We start from the raw sequence: 17,890 nt of genomic DNA on the forward strand, positions 1-17,890 counted from the left end.
GGCATTTCCCTCAGCAGAAGCAACCTAAAACAAGGCATGGGAGAGAATTGGAAAGAAGTTTTAAAGTTGTTGGGGAATTGAACACAGGCGCTAGTCTTATTTTCTAAACTATTGATGACATAATTTCTGTTGGAACTAATTTTCGTAAATAAACTTCATGGTTTATTAAATATAATGAAGACAAAGTTGTAGGTTGGGATGATTGCAATAGGCAATTTAGAAATACAGATCAAAAAGAGAATTTTTTGTTAGACAACTCAATAAAGCTCTCCACTCTCTGGAAAATAAAACTGAAGACCTCAGATTAAGACTGCAGTACCAGAGGGACATGAGGAACTTCTATACACTTTGTTTCTTGGAAGTATGGCTCACCCCTACCATTTTGGATGCAGTGCTGTGATACCTTCACCATTCTCTGTAAAGGCAGGTCAACTGAGTCTTTTAAAGGAAGGACAGTGGAGTAATGCTTTGCAGTTAACTCATTGTGGTAAACAGGCGTGACAGTTCTGTCTCAATCCTGTTCACCCAACCTGGAACATCTAGTGGACAAGGGCCATCGATTATATCTGCTGATGGAGCTTTTGCATCATCCTGGTAGCAGTGTACCTTCTACTTCAGGCCAACGTCAGTCAGACACTGGAGGACCTGAGCACCATGATCAGCAGTAATGAAACAGCACACCAGGATGCTTTCCTTGTCATGGTGGGGGATTTCAACCAGGCCAACTTGAAGAAGTCTCTGAATAACTACAACCAACATATCACCTGAGGGACCAGAGGAGCCAACACATTTGCCCACTGAGTATACTTACCTGCCATCCCACACCCACACTTTGGAAAGTCCGATTACCTGGCTGCATTTCTACTCCAAAGACTGCAACACCAGTGAAGAGAGCCAAGGGAGGAAGAGGAGCATTTACAGGACTGCTTTGAGTCAGTGTGGACTGGACAATATTTAGGAATTTATCTTTGAATCTGAATGAAAATGCCACAGTTTTCATTGACTTCATCAAGAGCTGTGTGGATGTGTGGCTTTGAGAGCATACTGGACACACCCAAACCAAAAGCCATGGATTAATTTGTAGATTCGTAGTCTAGAGTTAGATCTATAATCCAGAACTATACAAGAAGTCCAGGTACAACCTATGGAAGGCTACTTTAAGAATGAATAAACAATTTTAAGTGAAGTTAGAGGTGACTCTCACAGAGTTTGTGGGCCACTATGTCCTACACAGCAACATCTAACATCATGAATGGCTGTGATGCTTCACGCCCTGATGAGCTCAATGTTTGAAAGGGAGAATAAAACTGCATCAATGTGAATCCCGACAGCATCCGGTGACCCTGTGACCTCTGTTTCAGAGGCCAAAGTGTCAGGACATATTTCAAGAGGGTAAATGCTCGCAAGGCATCAGGCTCTCTTAGTGTACTCGGTAGGGCTCTGAAAACCTGAACCAACCAACTAGCTGGAGAGTTCAAGGACAACTTCACTTTCTAACTACTACAGTTACAGGGTAAAGGACGGCAAACATGCCAGTGCCCAAGAAAAGCAGAGTAAGCTGTCTCAGTGACTATCACCCAGTTGCACTCATGTCTACTGTGGCAGATGTGGGAGTAGCTGAGGTCCTTGATACGTTAATGCTGGTCAGTCCAGACCCAGTCAAGAATAGTAAAGCTTCAATTCTCGTGGGAACAAAGACCCCTACTATGAGGAAGCGAGTGGGAGCCTGCAAGGAGAGAACTGGAGAGAGCTTTCTGAAAACCTTGCCATTCACCCGGTGTTTAGAGCTGTTCTTGAGAAAGTGCAAGCCCATCCTAGACAGGATCATCAGCACAAGCAAGGAGCTGTATGGTACACCCAGTTCAAACCTGTCATGTTACCGCTTGGGGAAGTACTTAGAGTAGTTAAATTTGCCGGAGTGCCTGATGCCAAGACCCTCCTGGTGGATGCTCTGGAAGACCACGAAGAGGAGCCAAGCTTGCCTGCTGGGGTATTGGTGCAGAAGCCATCAGTTGTACATGTAAACAGGATGACAGTGATTGTCAGGAACTCCTCAGAGAGGAAGGTCACTCTCAAGTGGGGAATGCTGATGGCCCATCTTTTTTCAGAGACTGTGATGTCTAGTTTTCCTGTGATAAAAGCAAAAGAGAAACCATCTCCTGGATCAGTAAAGTTGACAGCCAAGTCATTCAACTTTGTTGAGTCCCTGGTACCTGGCGGTTGGAAGACGAGATTGATAGAGAAAATATTGAAGCTGGAAGATGTCTTTTCTACTGACGCATTTGATGTGGGTTGTTCCAAGAGTACTTGTCACACAATCCAACTGACAGATGACACCACTTTCTGAGAAAGGTCTCTGCGACTGGCACCCGCAGAGGTAGAGGACACTTGGCAGCATCTGCTGAAGCTGAAGGAAGCTGGGATTATCACTGAGTTCCTATGCATCGAGAAGAATGGGAAGGTACAAATATGTGTTGACTATTGGACACTGAGTCGATGTACAGACCCTGACCAATTTACTGTTCTGCGGATCGAGGACACACTGGCCTGCCTAAGTAGAACGAAATGGTTCAGAGTGCTGGAGCTAAGGAATGGATATTATCTGATACCCATGAGTGAAGCTGACAAAGAGAAGATGGCATTCATATGTCCACTTGGATTCTTTCAGTTTGAAAGGTTGCCACAGGGCATAACAGGAACACCGGCTACTTTCCAGCATATCATGGAAAAGACTGTTGGGGATATGAACTTGCTAACGTACTGGTGTACCTGGATGATCTCATAGTGTTCGGGTCCACACCGGAGGAGCACACGATGGGATTTCTGAAGGTGTTAGGCCACCTAAAAACTGAAGGGTTAAAATTGTCACTGGACAAGTGCCAGTTCTGCAAGATGTTTGTCAACTATGTTGGGCACATAGTCTCGTGGAATGGAGTAGCTACAGATCAGTCAAAGATAGAGGTGGTGACCACATGGCTGAGGACCAAGAATGTGAGTGCTTTACACTCATACCTTTAATTCTGTGGGTACTATCGGAGATTCATGAAGGACTACTCCAAAGTAAGCCAGCCTTTGGATCAGTATCTGTGAGGTTACCCTCCCTTGGGGAAGAAAAGGAGGAGGATGAAAGGAAAAAATGGTACAGTTTATCTTCGTCCTTCAGAGCCTTTCAGAGCGCAATGGGGAGCAAAATGTGAAGATGCCTTTCAGTTGCTGAAGGAGCTGATGACAAAAGTGCCTGTGTTGGCTTTTGCAAACCCCCAATTGCCATATGTATTTCATACAGACGCCAGCAGAGAGGGCGTAGGGGATGTTCTGTATCAGTATCAGGGATCAGAGTTGAGACTTGTTGTGTTTGTCAGCCGGAGTCTGTCACCCTCCAAGCAAAACTACCCATACACAAATTGGAGTTCCTGGCATTGAAATGGGCTGTGGTGGATGTTACGTGACTATGTGGTGTCAAGTTCGAGGTGAGGACTGACTAATACCCTGACCTCAGTGAAACTGGATGCCACAGGCCTTCAGTGGTTGGCAACGTTGTCTGCTTATGACTTTAGCCTGAAGTACCAGCCAGGGAGCTGAACATTAATGCTGATGCATTGTCCCAATGTGTGCATGAAGGGCTGGACAGGGACGGAGAGTGGGAGTGCATTCCTGCACCTGGAGTTAAAGCAATGTGCCAGTTTTATGCCACGGGGAAATTGGAGGCAAGGCCAAGGCAGGATACAGCTGTGGGGGGGCTTCTGTTTGTGCCATTCCACAAGCTTATTACAACTTGGCTGCCCTGAATATGAAACAGCTGGTTGCTTTGAGTCCTGGGAAAGTGGGCACCACTCAACAAGACGACCCTTGTCTAGGTGCTGTTTGGCCAGCTGTTGTGAAAGGGGACATGGCCCAAGCTGAAAAGATGAAACAGCCTGCTGAGAGAATGGAACAAACTGGAGTTGAGGAACCAGATTCTATACCAGGTCACATCTCCTCCAGACAGGCCTCAGCTTTCCCAGTTGGTTTTGCCTGAGAAGCATCGGAGGATTATTTTGAAGTCACTTCGTGCTGATTCAGATCATTTGGGGTTTGACAAAATCTATGGATTGGTCTGAGATCGGTTCTACTGGCCCTGAATGAAGTCTGAGGTCGAAGAATACTGTAAATCGTACATTCAGTGTATTCGGAGGAAGACACTGGCTACAAGGGTAGCTCCTTTATCCCATTTGAAGACTGTAGGGCCACTTGATCTAGTATGTATTGATTTGCTCTCCATAGACCCTGATTTTAGCAACACCACAAATGTCTTAGTTATTACTGATCACTACACCAGATATGATCAAGCCCTCCCTATGTAACTCTTGCTTCAGCTAGCAGCTAAATATAGGGGGTGGATGCTGTGTGATGTGTTCCCTGTTACAAATCAGTACCCCGAAATGACGAACAGTACGCAATATGCGATTAAACGGTTAATCTTTATAATTCTTACTTTGACTATATGGTTAGTAAAGAAAACAAAAAAAAGAAAAAAGGCCCAGTCTTATGAAACAGTCTATCACGCAATGTTGGAGCTCACAGATAAACTGATTGTCCACCATTGACTTCCTCCAGTCGTCGCTGCCCTTCGGACCCTCGCTCCAAGTCCACCCTGTCCAGCGGTCTACCAACTCTCTCCATTCGCATCTTCTCTCCTCATCTCTCCCCGGCAAAAGACCGCGAAAATCTCTCTCCCACACTCACAAGAAAGAACAACAGCATTCCAAACCTCGTTATCTCTAGACATAACCCAAACATTGCTGCTACAGAGAAACCATTACATTATCAGTGAAGCCTTACAGCATGTTACACAGCAGTGAAACCCTACAACGTGCTGAACCTACAAAGGATCAGAGGGCATCCACTGTGGCCAACGTGTTATGGGAAAAGTATTTCATTCATTGTGGCCTTCCCAGATAGATACACAGTGATCAGGGAAGGGATTTTGAGAGTAGGCTCATACATGAGTTACTGAGCATGCTTGGAGTCAGGAAGCCAAGTACTACGCCTTATCACCCTCAGGGTGATCCACAGCCCAAGAGGTTCAACTGGACATTGCAAGACATGCTCAGAACCCTGGATATCAGCAAGAAGAGCAAATGGAGACAGCACATTGAGCATCTGGTCCGCTGCTACAACTGCACACAGAATGAAACTACTGGATATTTGAAGTTTGGGCGCGAAGTGAGATTGCCTGTTGACCTTTGTTTTGGGACTGGAGGGGGAAGACTTTCTACAGAAGACCTATCTTAAGTATGTGTCTGACATGAAGAAGGAATTGCAAAAAGGTTTAAGAACTAGCAGAGGTCTCTGCTACCAAGCAGAATCAAGGAAACAAGAGGAGATATGATCAAAAGATTAGGTTCTCCTAACTGACACCTGGAGACAGAGTTCTAATAAGGAATTTGGGGCTACCAGGGAAGCCTTACATAATGGAGAGTCATATGCTAAATGTGCCAGTTTTTTGGGTGAAGCCAGAAGACGGGAATGGGCCTGTCAAAATTCTCTATTGGAACCACCTTTTACCTCTAAGGCAAGTAGTATGTGTTGACCCAGAGCCTGAAAGGGACCCTACACCTAGCAGGAGGACTCTGCGCTGAAGTGGGAGAACAGGAAGATAATCAGTGGAGATACCTGAAGGAGGCCTAACTACTGAATGTTGACGAACTCAGAGGATGAGGAAATGGTGGTGTGGTCTATGTTACCTTATGCAAACTCCCCAATAATTGATGAAGAGATTACCAACGCTCCCCATGCTGATGTGGATGTGGTGGGGGGTCCAGCAGTGGACAGGCGGGCTTGTGGCTGGACAATGAAGGGACACTGGGCTGCAAAGTAACTGGGGATGAAGCTGAGCTCTGTGAAGTGACAGGGGGACCTGAATTGCCAGAGGGTATGAGTAATGGACAGGGAGAGGCCTCTCCAAATAGACAGGAAAGATCCCAAGGAGTGTCTAAAACTGAAGAAGTGAATGATGGGATAAGGAGGTCTCAACGAGCCAGGAACCTCCCAGACAGGCTGTCCTGTGATGCACTGGGGGAACAGAGTGTTGCGCCTATCCCCCTAGTGAGATATGTCACAACCATTTACAAATGGATTGAAGGTCCTGACATCATGAAATTCCTTTGAAAACTGTGTTATTAATGATGGTTGATAAATTTCTAAGTCATGAAGGCATGACTATTTTCGGCAGAGGAGGAGTGTAATGCCCTGGTAAAGATTTTACTGCTAATGTTGTACGGTCGTTCTTGTAATGGTTTTCTGTAGAAGTAGTGGGTTCTGCTCGTAGTGCTTGAGTAACCATTAACGATAAGGGATGCTGAGGAATGTTTTGTCATCCAATCAGGATGGTGGAACCAGGAGAGAATTTTAGAGAATGCTGGGGGAGAGGTTTTGAGACAGACACTGAGGGGGGTTGACGTCTTTATTGGCAGGAGATGGAGAGAGAAGATGCTCGAGACAACCGGCCATAGGATTGAATCTAGCGGGAGTGCACAATTCGATGGAGCCCAAGGGGGGAAATTCTACTGAGGATCAGTGAATAGGAATTGGCACCGTGAGTACATCAGACCAATGGCTTTTGGAAGATTTGGGCTCCAACCTATGCACATTTGACTGCTTAATTATGATGAGCTCTTTTGTTTTTTTTCTTTCTTTTCTTTAATAACTGTTTGATTAACTAAAATCCATAAATATATTTATTTATAATTGTATACAGTACGCAGTCTGTTATTTCTTACCACCGGGTGATTGCACGGGAGCAGTAAGTTATACAGTATTCACAGAAATTGGGGTTCGTGTGGGCAAGACAGCTCAACCTCAAGGGTTTGTCAGGACGAAAGTCATATCTAGCCTAGATGTATGGAGTCTGGGAAAGGTGGTTTTCTCACCACTAATTCCAGAGGCTGTTAGCAAGGGGCTAACGAGCTGTATCTCTAGAGGCATCCGGTTAAAAGGGGTTTCACTGGACAATAGCAATAGCTATGTCAGGCTGCTTATTGATTACAACTCAGAGTTCTACACAATCATACCATCAGTTCTGATCATCGAGCTCCAAAAGCTGGGCCACTGTACCGCCCTCAGCAACTGGATCCTTGACTTCCTCACTGGGAGACCACAGTCAGTTTTGATTGGAAATAACATCACCTCCAGGCTGACAATCAGCACTGATGCACCTCAGGAACTATGTTTTGACCACTGCCTAATTCTCTCTACAACCATGATTATGTGGCAAGGTATAGCTCAATCACCATCTATAAATTCCCACCACTGCCTGTAAGGAGTTTGTACGTTCTTCCTGTGACTGTGTGAGTTTCCTCAGGTGCTTCAGTTTCCTCCCACAGTCCAAAGATGTATCTGTTGTTAGGTTAATTGGTTATTGTAAATTGACCTGTGATTAGACTAGGGTATTGCTGGGCAGCCTGGGTTGAAAGCCCAGAAGGGCCTATTCTGCACTGTATCTCAATTTAAAAGAAATTGCCAATGACACAAGTATTGTTGTCAGAATTTTAGATGGTGACAAGGAGGTGTACAGGAGTGAGATAGATCAGCTGGTTGAGTGGTGTTCCAACAACAACCAACGTCAGTAAGACCAAGGAATTGGTTGTAGACCTCAGGAAGACAAAGTTGAGGGAACGCATGCTAGTCCTCATCGAGGGATCAGCAGTGGAAAGGGTGAACAGTTTCAAGCTCCCGGGTGTCAGATCGCTCAAGATCGATTATAGACCCAACATATTGACGCAATTACAGAGAAGGCATAACAGAAGCTATATTTCATGAAGAGTTTGAGGTGGTATGTCATCAGAGACTCTCTCAAATTTCTACAGGTGTACTGTGGAGTTAGTTCTAACCGGTTGCATCATCACCTGGCACGGAGGGGCCACCACACAGGATCAGAAAAAGCTGCAGAAATTTGTAAACTTAGCCAGTTCCATCATGGGCACGAGCCTTCCCATAATCAAGGACACCTTTAAAAGGCGATGCCTCGAAAAGGCAGCATTCCATTAAGGACTCCCATCGCCCTGGACATGCCCTCTTCTCATTCCTACCATCAAGGAGGAGCTGAGGAGCTGAGGAGCTGAGGAGCTTGAAGACACACACTCAGTGTTTCAGGAACAGCTTCTTCTCCTCCGCCATCAGATTTCTGAAAGGATAATGAACCCAGGAACTCTACCTCACAATTTTTTTCTTTTTCTTGCTCTCTTTCTGCACTACTTATTTAACCTAATTTTTATATATACTTATTGTAATTTATGGAATTTTTTATTATGTATTTCAATGTACTGCTACCAGAAATCAACAAATCTCACAATATATGCCAGTGATATTAAACCTGATACTGACTCTGATTTGAAAGCATAAGGCTATCAAAATACTTATTGATGCAACCATTTTGGCTCATAGAATCAATGAATTCAACAAAGTTCAAAAAATAAGCTTTGAAGATATGTCTGAACACTAAGGTTTGCACAGTGTTAATGGTTCATCCCTGATCCATTAACAATTACAGTGATTAATAATCGCACTCACGTCTCATTTTTCTTTAAAGCCTGTGGCACTGACGTGTTAAGCTATATAGACTGGCTCATGTAGCTTGGGCCCATTCATCACAACAACCAACCATGAAACAACAAAACATTATCCAGGAAGCTCAAAAGGCTGCCTGAGCTTTTGACCATGTGATGGAACAGGATCTACAAAAGGCACACGAAGTACAGACAAAGCATTTTCTGATTATTTATTCAGTGACGAGTTGTGGGCATCACTGGTAACACTTGCATTCGAATTCATGCTGTAGACAGGGCAGACAGTAAGAAACTCTTCCCCATGACAGAGGTCTCTAAGATCAGAGGGCACAGGTTTAACGTGAGGAGTGAAGATTATTGAGGGGATTTGAGGAAGATCTTTTTCACCCAGACAGTGGTTGCAATCTGGAATACAATTCTTGTGAAGGTGTTGGAGGCAGATACTTTCATAAAACTTAAGAAAACATCTGGACAAATATTTGAATCACCAAGACGCAGTGGACTACACTCAAGTTCTAATAAAGGGGATTAGTACAGAGAGAAACTTGATGCTCAGCTTGGAAATGGTGCTTCTGTGCTTCACAGCTCTGTGATTATTTTTCAATCCAAAATTGCTCCTGAATTGAGGGGGGTGCCTATTTAAGACAATATTTTGTAGATTATTTTCTCCCTGAAACAGCCATAAGACTTTGGATTTCCCTTCCTCAGAGCACAGTGGAAACAGTCTTTGAATAGTTTTAAAGCAAGAGCAGATAGATTCTTGATAAGCAAGTGGGCAAAATATTACCAGGGATATACAAGAATGTGAATCTGAGTTACAATCACATTGGTCATGATCTTATTAAACAATGAAACAGACATAAAGGCCAAGTGAACGTCTCCTTATCCTAATTTGCATATTTGTATCACATTTTTGATACTTTGTATCTTTGATACAAAGATTTGTGGAGAAGCAGGTCATGTTGAGGAAACAGAGAGCCTGCAGAGAGACTTAGAATAGGGGAATGGGCAAAAAACTGGCAAATGAAATACAATGTTGGGAAGTGTATGGTCATGTACTTTGATGGAAGAAATAAACGTGCAGACTATTATTTAGATGGGGAGAAAATTCAGAATGCAGAGATGCAAAGGGACGTGGGAGTCCTTGTGCAAGATACACTAAAGGTTAACCACCAGGCTGAGTCGGTTGTGAAGAAGGCGAATGCAATGTTGGCATTCGTTTCTAGAGGTATAGAATATAAGAGCAGGGATGTGATGTTGAGGCTCTATAAGACACTCGTGAGACCACACTTGGAGTATTGTGCGCAGTTTTGGGCTCCTTATTTTAGAAAGGACATACTGACATTGAAGAGGGCTCAGAGAAGATTCATGAGAATGATTCCAGGAATGAAAGGGTTACCGTATGAGGAACGTCTGGCAGCTCTTGGGCTGTATTCCCTGGAGTTCAGGAGAATGAGGGGGGATCTCATAGAAACATTTTGAATGTTAAAAGGCCTGAACAGATTAGATATGGCAAAGTTATTTCCCATGGTAGGGGATTCTAGGATAAGAGGGCACAACTTCAGGATTAAAGGAAGTCCTTTTAAAACTGAAATGCGGAGAAATTATTTTAGTCAGAGGGTGGTAAATCTGTGGAATTTGTTGCTACGAGTGGCTGTGGAGGCCAAGTCATTGGATGTATTTAAGGCAGAGATAGATAGGTTCTTGATTAGCCAGGGCATCAAAGGGTATGGGGAGAAGGCAGGGGAGTGGAGATGACTGGAAGAATTGGATCAGCCCATGATTGACTGGTGGAGCAGACTCGATGGTCCAAATGGCCTACTTCTGCTCCTATATCTTATGGTTTTATGGTCTCATTTCCACTGGCAGGTTGAAGCACAATGTAAACCTTTCGCTCAATGTCAACAAGACCTAGAAATTGATTATAGACTTCAGGAGAAGGAAACCAGAGGTCCATGAGTCAGTCCTCGTTGGAGGATTAGAGATGGAGGGAGTCAGTAACTAAATTCCTAGGTGTTACTATCTCAGAGGACCTGTCCTCGACCCATCATATAAATGTAATTGCAAAGAAAGCGCAACAGCACCTCGACTTCCTCTGGAGTCTGCAGAGGTTTGGCAAATTATCAAAAATCTTGACAAACTTCTATAGATGCGTAATGGAAAGTGTATTGACTGGCTGCATCATGGCCTGGAACACCAATGCTTTTGAATGGAAAATTCTACAAAAGATAATGGACTCAGCCCCATGCATCACAGATAAAGCCCTTCCAACCATTGAGCACATCTACATGAAACACTGTCATAGGAAAGCAGCATCTATCATCAAAGATCTTCACCACCCAGTCCATGCTCTTTTCTCACTGTTGCCATCAGGTAGAAGGTACATACAAGAGCCTCAGGACTTGCACCACCAAGTTCGAGAACAGTTACTACCCCTCAACCATCAGGCTCTTGAACAAAAGGAGAGAACTACACATATCTTTTGAGATGTTCCCACAACCGACGATCTCACTTTAAGGACTCTTTGTCTTGTTATTTCATGCTCTTGTTATTTATTGCTATTTATTTATATTTGCATTTGCACAGTTTGTTTTCTTCTGTGCTCTATTTGATTATGCAAGGCCTTGATAGAGTGAATGTGGAGAGGATGTTTCCAATGGAGGGAGAGTCTAAGACCAGAGGACACAGCCTCAGAATAGAGGGATGGCTTTTTAGAGTGGGAATGAGGAGGAATTTCTTTAGCCAGAGTGTTTCTGTGAAATTCTTTGCCACAGGCAGCTGTGAATGCCAAGATAGGCTCTTGATTGGATAGGCAGGAGATTGGGGCTGAGAGGAAAATTGGATCAGCCATAATAAAATGGCGGAACAGACCCAATGGGCTAAATGGACTAATACAGCTGCTGTATATTGTTGTCTTGCAGTCTTATCTTCCAATGATCCTGTTATAGATACTAATCTATAGATTTGCAGAGTATGCCTGTAGGAAAAATAATTTTGGGGTTGTATGTGGTGACATATAGGTACTCTGACAATAAAACTTACTCTGACTGAACTTTGAACTTTGAACTTCGAAACTAAAGGAACAGCACCTTATATTCTTCCTGGGTAACCTACAGCCCAATGATATGAACACTGAATTTCCTAATTTCGGGTAATCCTTCACTCCTGCATTCCCCCCTCTCTCTCTCCTTCTAATTTACCTCTTGCTAGCCCTACTCCCATTTTTGTTTCCTTTCCCATAACCACCAATCTCCCCCCCTCCAACATCACCCATTTTCATCGGCCTCCTCCTCCTTGTTTCCTTCATATTCTACCTACACGCTTCATCCACTGGATCCTCTTTTCCCATCTGCCCAACAGCTCTCCTCTAATTGTTCTCATTATCACTTCCTTTACTCATTAGATTTCAGCATCTTTGAGTCCCCATTTATCACCCTCCAGCCTCTGTCTCCACCCTAACAGTCCCCTCCACCCTCCTCTGCCTGGCTCCCTCTTCCTTCACCTCTCCTTGGTTGATCAATCGTCTCCCAACTCCCCGATTCCTCTTTGTGCTGTCTATCTCCCTTCTCCATTCTCAGTACTGAGGCAGGGTTTTGACCTGAAGCATCAACAATTGTCTTACCGCCCCACCACACACAGATGCTGCTTGACCCAATGATTTCCGCCAGCAGTTTATTGTTTGCAGTTCATTTAATCTTCCCTGGTGCTCAATAAATCCTCAGTTGTTCCATTGCTAGGAACTCAGGGTACTCTGGAAATACCACAAGTTCCAGGCCAGAGATTATGGTTTTGAACTAGTGGACTGGTGAGGGTGCTTTTGATGTAGATATTAATCATTTCAGCGTGGTATCTTTTTTTTAAACACAAGAGAGTCTGCATGTGCTGGATATCCAGAACAACACACACACACACACAATGCTGGAGCAACTCAGCAGGTCAGGCAGTATCTATAAAAATGAATAAACAGTTGCATTTTGAGTGGAGACCCTTCATCAATACTGGAAAGGAATGGAAAAGTTGCCAGAATAAAAAGGTGGGGGGGCGGGGCGTGAGTGAAAGAGGACTAGCTAGAAGGTGATAGGTGAAGCCAGGTGGATGGGAAAGGTAAAGGGCTGGAGAAGGAGAAATCTGATAGGAGAGGAGTGTGGACCATGGGAGAAAAGGACAAAGGAGGGTTACCAGGGGAGGTGATAGGCAGGTGAGGAGAAGAGTTAAGAGTGAGGAATGGGGAATTCTAGAAGAGGGACGGGAGCAGGAAAGGAAAAAAGAAAAATTAAATGGAAAGAGAAATCGATGTTCATGCCATCAGGTTGGAGGCTACCCAGATGGAATATGAGGTGTTGCTCCTCCACCCTGAGTGGCTTCATTGTGGCAAAGAGGATGCCATGGACTTGGAATGGTGATAGGAATTAAAATGGTTGGCCACTGGGAAATTTCACATTTGTCAGATGGACTGAAGGTGTTCTTATTACCCTGCATGTACCACATAGCAGAACAAGCCCCTCCTTCTTATGCTCTTGTTCCATCAGCCACCTTAAATATTAATTTTATGTTTCCTTCTGTTAATTATGTTCTGAAAAATTACATTTCTCATATTACAGCTGGTAAACATTACAACTGGGATTCCCAACCTGGGGTCTACAGGCCCTTGGCATAATGGTATGGGTCCATGGCATAAAAATGGTTGGTAACCATTGACGTAGCAGGATGAAACCATTTTAGTCTCTGAAAACAGCTGAGTGACTGGGAACTCCCTCAAGAGTTAATACTCCAGACCCTGCGGGAAAATACATAAACGCAATATCCACGTTCTTCTCCTATCTACCACAGGAAAAGCAATTACAACTCTCAGAAACCTGGGCTCATTTCTTCCTCATCTACCTTAAATCATCAGCTTCAGCCTGGAATCTCCAAATTTCACATACATATGCTTGTCTCTGACTAGAATAACATTTGAGAGGAATTGGGATTGGTAATTCATGTTGGTACACATCACTTTTGCTTACTGCTCTCTTCCCCCATAAAATTTCAATCAAGTGTTTTGCCCTCAAGCAGCTAGTTAACCCTAATGCCTACTTCTGCTCCACGACTCTCCTCCTCCACTCCTGAGCCTCTTTCCTCCACAATTTTGTCTTGGTTTCTTTTGCATACCCTGCATCAGAGCAGCATGCAAAGAAAGGTCTCTGACTTTTGTAAGGACCATACAACATCTCCTAATGTCCTGGAATGAGGCAGGTATTGAATTTCTAAGTTGTAGGCCCACAAACAAATCAGCACCCAGCATTGTGATTGTTTAACACACTTACATGAGGGATCTGGAAATTCTTGGCCAGTGTTTTAATCATTATCAAGAATCTTTTTTAAGTCTCTGTAAATATTGAACATAGAATAGAACACCACAGTACAGACCCTTCAGCCCGTGATGATGTGTCGACCTTTTACCTTACTGCAAGATCATTCTAATCCTTCCCTTCTACCTAGTCCTCCATTTTTCCTTCATCCATGTGTCTACCTAAGAATCTTGTAAAGATCCCTAATATATCTGCCTCTACCACCATCCCTGGCAGCGTGTTCTACTCCCTCCTTGGACATGTCCCCTATACTTTCCACTCCCTACTTGGACGTCTTCCTAATACTTCCTTCCCAACACCTTGAAGTTATTCCTCTTTGTGATTATCATTTCTGCCCTGGATAAAAATCTCTGGTTGTCCATTCTATCTATGCCTCTTATCGTCTTGTACACATCTCATCCTCCTTCTCTCAAAAGAGAAAAACCCTATCTTACACAATCTATCCATATGAAATACGTTCTCTAATCCAGGGAGCATCCTGGTAAATCCTGGTAACATTAAATTCTTTTTGGAGTACTATTGTATCACTCCCTTCTCATTCATTCTCCATTCTAGATCTTTCTTACTGTAAGCACTTTAAATGATACTAAAAGATGATTGCTTGATAAAAAAAAATAGCACTTCCAGCAGGTCAATAACCAAATTAGCCAGAAAACCGGCACACCTGAGGGCTGGGAGAAATTCAGAGTCCAGCAGAGGAGGACAAAGGGCTTAATTAGGAAAGGGAAAAATGATTATGAGAGAAAGCTGGCAGGGAACATAAAAACTGACTGTAAAAGCTTCTATAGATATGTGAAAAGAAAGAGATTGGTTAAGACAAATGTAGGTCCCTTACAGTCAGAAACACGTGAATTGATCATGGGGAACAAGGACATGGCAGACCAATTAAATAACTACTTTGGTTCTTTCTTCACTAAGGAGGACCTAAATAATCTTCCGGAAATAGGAGGGGACCGAGGGTCTAGTGAGATGGAGGAACTGAGGGAAATACATGTTAGTAGGGAAGTGGTGTTTGGTAAATTGAAGGGATTAAAGGCAGATAAATCCCCAGGACCAGATGGTTTGCATCCCAGAGTGCTTAAGGAAGTAGCACAAGAAATAGTGGATGCATTAGTGATAATTTTTCAAAACTCTTTAGATTCTGGACTAGTTCCTGAGGATTGGAGGGTGGCTAATGTAACCCCACTTTTTAAAAAAGGAGGGAGAGAGAAACCGGGGAATTATATGCCGGTTAGCCTGACATCGGTGGTGGGGAAAATGCTAGAGTCAGTTATCAAAAATGTGATAACAGCACATTTGGAAAGCGGTGAAATCATCGGACAAAGTCAGCATGGATTTGTGAAAGGAAAATCATGTCTGACGAATCTCATAGAATTTTTTGAGGATGTAACTAGTAGAGTGGATAGGGGAGAACCAGTGGATGTGGTATATTTGGATTTTCAAAAGGCTTTTGACAAGGTCCCACACAGGAGATTAGTGTGCAAACTTAAAGCACACGGTATTGGGGGTAAGGTATTAATGTGGATAGAGAATTGGTTGGCAGACAGGAAGCAAAGAGTGGGAATAAACGGGACCTTTTCAGAATGGCAGGCAGTGACGAGTGGGGTACCACAAGGCTCGGTGCTGAGACCCCAGTTGTTTACAATGTATATTAATGACTTAGACGAGGGAATTAAATGCAGCATCTCCAAGTTTGCAGATGACACGAAGCTGGGCGGCAGTGTTAGCTGTGAGGAGGATGCTAAGAGGATGCAGGGTGACTTGGATGGGTTGGGTGAGTGGGCAGATTCATGGGAGATGCAATTTAATGTGGATAAATGTGAGGTTATCCACTTTGGTGGCAAGGACAGAAAAACAGATTATTATCTGAATGGTGGCCGATTAGGAAAAGGGGAGGTGCAACGAGACCTGGGTGTCATTGTACACCAGTCATTGAAAGTGGGCATGCAGGTACAGCAGGCGGTGAAAAAGGCGAATGGTACGCTGGCATTCATAGCAAGAGGATTCGAGTACAGGAGCAGGGAGGTACTACTGCAGTTGTACAAGGCCTTGGTGAGACCACACCTAGAGTATTGTGTGCAGTTTTGGTCCCCTAATCTGAGGAAAGACATTCTTGCCATAGAGGGAGTACAAAGAAGGTTCACCAGATTGATTCCTGGGATGGCAGGACTTTCATATGATGAAAGACTGGATCGGCTAGGCTTATACTCTCTGGAATTTAGAAGATTGAGGGGGGATCTGATTGAAACGTATAAAATCCTATAGGGATTGGACAGGCTAGATGCAGGAAGATTGTTCCCGATGTTGGGGAAGTCCAGAACGAGGGATCACAGTTTGAGGATAAAGGGGAAGCCTTTTAAGACTGAGATTAGGAAAAACTTCTTCACACAGAGAGTGGTGAATCTGTGGAATTCTCTGCCACAGGAAACAGTTGAGGCCAGTTCATTGGCTATATTTAAGAGGGAGTTAGATACGGCCCTTGTGGCTAAAGGGATCAGGGGGTATGGAGAGAAGGCAGATATAGGGTTCTGAGTTGGATGATCAGCCATGATCGTACTGAATGGCGGTGCAGGCTCAAAGGACCGAATGACCTACTCCTGCACCTATTTTCTACGTTTCTATGTTTCTATGTTTCTTTGGGACTGCACTGGAGTGCAGACTAGATCTTTGTGTATGATTTACCAAAGTGGGATTTAAACTCACTGTTCTCTGAATTAGACACTAGAGAACCACTGCAAAACCTCACCTGATACCTCTGAGAGTACAGGCTGTCTTAAGAAGATATAACACATATACCTTATATCTGTTATAGCTGGGGATGGTGATGAGGACAAGCTCCCACTACCTATTAAATGCTCCCAATGACAAGTGCCTGAAATAGCCTCTGACAACCAAGTCCAGCTCCTGACCTTCACATGTGGCTTAGCTCCTCATCCCATTTCTACTGATAGGAGAGGTGGGTTACTGGTGCCTTAAAACTAGTCGCTTCGAGCAGATAGAGCTCAGCAGCTGTGGTTGGCACCTCATCTAGGAGAAGGAAAATTCTGATCTCAAACCTGCACTGTCTTGCGGCTATAGCCAATCATGGGGGGAAAGCTTCAGGAGTAAACCCCAATGGAAGAAATCCAGAGCTGGAGTCCCTAAGGCAGCCCTACGCTGAGTTCAGCGCAGACTGGCAACTGCTGCGATGCTGCTGGTGCCAAACTCTATCGGTCTCTGCCGTTCTTTTGGATTCACCAGACGTATGGAGAGAGTGAGCTTGCTACATGGGCAACAGCTTGCTCTCCGTATCGTACTGTTCAGGCTTGTGTATCTAGACAGCTAGGATGCAACATCCATGGTCGACCCTGACCAATAGAGGCCTCATTCTCTCATTTGCTTCATTTGCTTCATGCATTGCCTTAATGAAATCAGGTTTAATAATAACTCTAAAAAGGGAATTGGATAATTACTTGGAATGAAAAGAAAGGAATATGGAGAAGATATTAAAGACTGGGATAATTAGTCGCTGTTTCAGAGAACAGATTAAGGTATGATGGGCCAAATAGCCTCCTTTTTTTTTAATAGTGTTTCCGATTTGCCCTAATTTAACTGTTTACTTTCATGCATTTTTTAAAAGAACCCTACACTGGCTGAGCATTAAAAAAAAACACTTCACATGAATACGTTACTCCGCTTTTAAAAAACACTGCAGTTTTTGTGACATGGCTCGTTTATGTTAATGAGGTATCAGAGTCCATTTGATTTGTCCAGTCAGTTTGAAATACATTCGCTCTAATAACATAATGATGGTACACTTTAATTGATTTCCTCAACATTGTCATCTGAGTAAGTAATTGATGTATTAACTCTGTGCGATATTAGATTTCTCATCTTAAATCCCCTTTTTCTTGCCAATTACAAATGATTTTTGACATAATATTTTAAAGAAAAGGAATACCCCTTGGGTTCATTATCTTATAATTACAATTAAATAACATCTCAACTAAGAGA

This window comes from Mobula hypostoma, chromosome 4 (assembly GCF_963921235.1).
Source record: "Mobula hypostoma chromosome 4, sMobHyp1.1, whole genome shotgun sequence".
Classification (NCBI taxonomy): domain Eukaryota; kingdom Metazoa; phylum Chordata; class Chondrichthyes; order Myliobatiformes; family Myliobatidae; genus Mobula; species Mobula hypostoma.